A 6,000-nucleotide genomic window follows, 5' to 3' on the forward strand; every position below is an offset into this window, starting at 1 on the left:
GGTACATCTGTAGTGCCCCCTCCCTGTCCGTTTGCCTAACCTCATAGTCGACGTCCCCGACTCGCCGTGTGACCTCAAAGGGTCCTTGCCACTTGGCGATTAATTTGGAGCTCGACGTGGGCAACAGGACGAGTACCTTATCTCCCGGAGTGAACTCTCTAAGGCGCATGCCCTTGTTGTACAGGCGGGTTTGCCGTTCCTGGGCCTGCCACAAATTCTCCTGAGTTAGGTGGGTGAGCGTGTGGAGTTTTGCGCGCAGATCCATAACGTACTGAATTTCGTTTTTGCTCTGTGAAGGTCCCTCCTCCCAATTTTCCCGCAGTACATCTAAGATGCCGCGCGGCTTACGCCCATATAATAATTCAAACGGGGAGAACCCCGTGGAGGCTTGGGGGACCTCTCGCACTGCAAGCAGCAAGGGTTCGAGCCACTTATCCCAGTTACGTGCGTCCTCACTTACGAATTTTTTGATAATATTCTTGAGGGTGCGATTGAACCGTTCAACTAAACCGTCTGTCTGTGGGTGATAAACGCTGGTGCGGATCGGCTTAATACCCAGTAGCCCATACAGTTCACTCAGTGTTCGTGACATAAACGAGGTGCCTTGGTCAGTCAGAATCTCTTTCAGGATTCCAACCCGGGAGATGACGTGGAAGAGGGCCTCTGCAATACTGCGTGCTGAGATATTGCGAAGAGGCACCGCTTCCGGGTATCGCGTTGCATAGTCCACCAGAACTAATATAAAGCGGTACCCTCGTGTTGACCGATTTAATGGCCCGACGAGATCCATCCCAATTCTTTCAAACAGGGTCTCGATTAATGGTAGGGGGCGCAAGAGCGCTTTTGGAATGGCTGCTGGATTTACTAACTGGCATTCGCGGCACGCCGTACACCACTTCCGGACGTCGCCGCGAATCCCCGGCCAATAGAATCGGGCCATTATCCGGGCGAGTGTCTTATCCTGCCCGAGGTGTCCAGCCATGGGATTAAAGTGAGCCGCCTGGAATACCAATTCCCGGCGGCTCTTTGGAATTAACAACTGGGTGACTCGCTCTTTCATCTGAGTGTCCTGCGTCACTCGGTATAACCTATCCTTCAAAATGGAAAAATAGGGGAAGGACGGTGTGGCGTTCGGCTGGAGCGTTTGACCATCGATTACTCTCACTTGGTCAAACCCGTGTCACAGAGTCTCGTCTCGTGATTGTTCCAGTGGGAAATCCGCGAGGGATTCCCCAATAGAAAGAGGAGGGGCCTGCGGCTCCTCGCTCTGTCGCGGAGATGACATAGACGGCTCTGCGACCGCAGCTCCAGCCAAAGCGACACCGGGACCTTCCCCTGTCAACCGGCAGGACCCACTCTTTACTAGGCGTGCCATTAAACCCCGAAATCCCGGCCAATCAGTCCCCAAGATCAAAGAGTGGGTAAGGCGAGGATTAACCGCCGCCTTCACTATCGATTTTTCCCCTCTGAAATGTATGTGGACTGACACCAACGGGTAGCTGTGAATATCCCTGTGCACACACAACACCTTCACCCTTTGTGCTCCCCCCAATGCCCCGTCTTGCACCAGGCTTTGGCGGATCGAGGTCTGATTGCAACCTGAATCCACCAACGCCTGATATGTAGCCCCTTGTACACTTACCGGTATGCGATACGCTCCGGCCCGATTGAGGGCAGCTTCTGGCGTGTCGGGGATCCGCACCACCGCCCCCACCTCCATCGCTGCACACTGTTGCTGCAGGTGGCCCGGTTCCCCGCAGCGCCAGCAAACCGGCCCGGGCCTTCCCTCTGCAGCTGTGTTCGGGGGCTCACTCACCTGAGGGGGGGGAGAGACAGACACAGAAGGGAAAAACGGGAGGGCACCACAGGTGCGGCAGGCCGGCTGGGGTGGAGCCGGCCCCCGCCTCCGTGGTGGGGGAATGGGGTGAGGACGGGACACGGGAGGAGGGGGGGAGAAAGAGAGAGAGAAGAGGAGAGAGAAGACGCTGTCGTCCATTGTCCTGCCGCCGGAACAGCCGCCAGATGATCCTCCGCCAGTCCTATGGCCTGATCCAGCGACGCCGGGCGGTGGCACTGGACCCACTCCGCGGTTCCGGCTGGTAAGTGGGCGATGAACTGTTCCAGCGCCACCTGGTCGATGATTCCCTCGGCGTCGCGATCTTCGGCCCTCAGCCACCGCCAGCAGGCGTCCCGGAGCTGCTGGCCAAACGCGAACGGGCTGCCAACTTCCTCCATCCGCAGCGCGCGGAAGCGCTGACGCTGCTGCTCCGGCGTGCGCCCCACGCGCTGGAGGACAGCCCGGCAAAGGTTGGCATAGGCCAGCCGGCGGTCGGCGGGGAGCTGTAGTGCGGCCAGCTGCGCCTCTCCCGTCAGGAGGGGCTCCATCGGCCACCCCGAGGCTTCGGCGACCTGCTCGAACAAGGTGATGAAAGCCTCGGGGTCGTCCTGCGGGCCCATCTTGGTCAAGGTGAGGGGAGACGGGCCCGCGGCCAGGGCGCTGGTGGACCCCGCCGATGTGAGGAGATGCCGGAACGCCTCTTGATCTTCCTGCTGGGCCAGCACCAGGGCTTCGAAGCGGCGCTCCTGCTCCTTTCGGAGCGTGACGAGTGCCTGGTGCTGGATCTGCTGAGCTGTGGCAAGGGCGTGGACCAAGTCCGCAAATGGGGAGGATTCCATGGAGCTGCAGGACTGGTGCTCCACCTTTTCTGGGTTTTGGCACCACTGTAGCACGAACAATATGTGGGTGGAGCACAGAGGACGGCAGGACAACGTTTTGGAGGTAGAGAAGCCTTATTTATTTTCCCCAACTTTTCAGTCTAGGCAATGTAAGCACACGCACTCTCAGACACACACACATACACTCTTCCTCCAAGCCCGGGTCGCGCCCCTCTGCTCTCTCTCAGCCTCCTTAAATAGGGAGCGGTTCACTGGGGAAAACACACACAAAACACAGGTTAATTACCGTCAGGTGTAGCGATTCTGCCACTCACCTTCCCTGGCTCCACCCTCCTGTCACAGACCGGCACTTGGCCACGCCCCCGCTGCCACACAGACATTTGGAAGTCGTTCTCAAATCCACTCAAAGTAGGGGGCGGGGCACCATCACGCTGTGTCTTTAAATTATATTAATTTCTTATAGGCCTACAGTACTTGTATTTCCTAGAATGTAAATGTGAGGAGTGACATATAAGCTATGTGCAATGTACAATATTCTTAATATCCATTGTAGATTTTGGTAGGTGTGTTGGGTATCTCTGTAAAGCCTCAGCTGCACATGCTGCCTGGCAACGCGCACCCTTGCTACATGCGCTAGGTGAAGGATCAGTCAGTGGAGAGCTCAGCTAAGCTCAGCATGTTTAATTCCCCAAGCCAATGACATGAACTTTCGTGAGAAATAACGCAAACGTCTGCATCATGCGAGATTTGTGGGCGGGAGCGGGCGGGAGCGGGACTGAAAGTCATAATTCTTTGCGGGAGCGGGACTGCACAATGCAGGGGCGGGCGGGAGCAGGACTGAAAATTCTGTCCCGCGCAGACCTCTAACATGCAGTTCTCACACTGTTAATTATCATGTCTACCACCTCTAGTAAATAAAAACAAACCCTTCCTTATTTACATAAGTAAATGTCCTGAGAAATATAATTTGGCAAATTTATATGTAAGAAATAAAACAGCACGTTGTGTGCAGTTATAGAAAAATAATTTATGATGAGTGGTTTGATGTTACTGTTACCTCTGCAAAGTTGATTATTTTCCAGTTACAGAATATCCCAAATAATTTATTTATTTTTGCCCACATTAACAATTAATCAATATTATCACATTATAAGAGCTATGACATTCCAAATAGTTGTTCCTGCACCAATTTCTCCTTTTTCTTTCTTTTGAAGGTAATAAGAATTATATTAAGATAATCACAAGTGTCCTGTCACAACCACATTCCTTCTTCTAATTTGTTGTTGTGTATGCAACAGTATAGTTGTCAAAGCAGACACTAAGCCAGATGCATTTGTAGACATCCCAACCTGACAAAATTCATTTCAGGGATGTCGTCCCCCCTTTAGGGATTTTTTTTCTTTTTTTTTTTTGACAAATACATTGCCCGGGAGGTATGGGGATATCTCATCTCATTATCTCTAGCCACTTTATCCTTCTACAGGGTCGCAGGCAAGCTGGAGCCTATCCCAGCTGACTATGGGCGAAAGGCAGGGGGTACACCCTGGACAAGTCGCCAGGTCATCACAGGGCTGACACATAGACACAGACAACCATTCACACTCACATTCACACCTACGGTCAATTTAGAGTCACCAGTTAACCTAACCTGCATGTCTTTGGACTGTGGGGGAAACCGGAGCACCCGGAGGAAACCCACGCGGACACGGGGAAAACATGCAAACTCCACACGGAAAGGCCCTCGCCGGCCACGGGGCTCGAACCCGGACCTTCTTGCTGTGAGGCGACAGCGCTAACCACTACACCACCATGCCGGGTATGGGGATATACCCCCAGAAAATTTTGGATTTGGTTGATGTGATTTCCTGCACTCTGGTGGATTTTGGGGTGGCCTTTTGGAGATGAACAATACTTGAATTCACTCAATTCACTCAGATTCATAGCTGACACCCTGACTTGGGGACTTAGCTTCCCCCAACCCATAAACTATGATAACTACAATGTGCCATATATTAAGTTCTTTACTGATTGAATCTGGACACCCAGAGTATTCCTTACTCTTATCAAACAAGGGTACACTTTTGTGTAGTCTGATGTAAAATGTGTCTTATATTTTCATTTCTTGGGGCACTCTGCCTCTGCCATGATGCTCCTGCTCCTATGCACTGACTGACTGAATCATCATTAGAAGGAGAAGCGCATGGAAGATGGCAGCCAGTTCCTCTCTTCTCCTCTCCACTGCTTTGGCCAAACAGCGCATGCAGAGGCGGGAGAAAACATGCCTCACACGCCATTGCCGCCATATTGAAAGCGCATGCACACACATATGAATTGACATGCACACACATACTTGACTTGATGAAACACCAGAGGGCACGGGCATACACTTTTTTTTTTCTTAAACCTGAAATATGCGTTGTGAAATTGCCCGCATCCCAAACCGCACTCTACCCTACTCAATAGTGTGCCACCACACCACAGGCTGCATGGGCCTGTTATTGTGACATATAAAAGTATGCATCTGGACGGTTCAGGATGAAGCTTGCTCGCTTGCTGTAGATTCCGTGAGATTGTATGTAATTTGCGGGCATCAGGGAGCCGCTATCAATATACGGGAGACTCCCGGAACTTCTGGGAGACTTGGGATGTCTGCATTTGCCATAAAAAACACCTTTTTATTTAGGTAGGCCATCAATTCTGAAACTTGCAGGAGAATCAAGGTTAGTAACCAGGCAGGAACAACTATAATCTGGAAACCAGGAAGTCAAAGTTAGGGTCAAAACCAGAATAGCAACAGGACAATGAAACAAGGCTTGGTAATGAACTGGAACAAATGTATTACAGAGCATATACTTTGCAATGTGGCTGTGAGTGTATTGTGCTTATGTACTGTTTGTGTGACTGTGTAAGTGAATCTAGGTGTGTATAATCAGTATGAGGGTGAACCTGAACATGAGAGAATTTGTGAATGCTGGAAACTGTAGTCCATGATGGCCATGTCTATAGGGTGTGGTGTGCTCTGGGAATCAGAGTTGGACTGGAATGGGAAATGACTCCAATGCTGACATGACAGAGGGCCCCCCATCAGGAGGAGCTCACTCTGGGAGCGACTCTCTTTTGTGGTTGCCCCCTGGGATGGGGACCATTTTTCTCAGGGTGTATGGCATGGAATTCTTTGAGGAGCTGGGGATCAAGGAAACTCACAAAGACCCCCAGCTTCTTTATGAAGCTTATCTAGACCCTGGATGTCAGCTGTGGGCCCTGGTCACTGAGAATGTCTTCAAGGACCTCAGTGTAGCAAAATGCATGAATGAAAAGGGGTTC

Source organism: Neoarius graeffei, chromosome 18, assembly GCF_027579695.1.
Source record: "Neoarius graeffei isolate fNeoGra1 chromosome 18, fNeoGra1.pri, whole genome shotgun sequence".
Taxonomy (NCBI): Eukaryota; Metazoa; Chordata; class Actinopteri; order Siluriformes; family Ariidae; genus Neoarius; species Neoarius graeffei.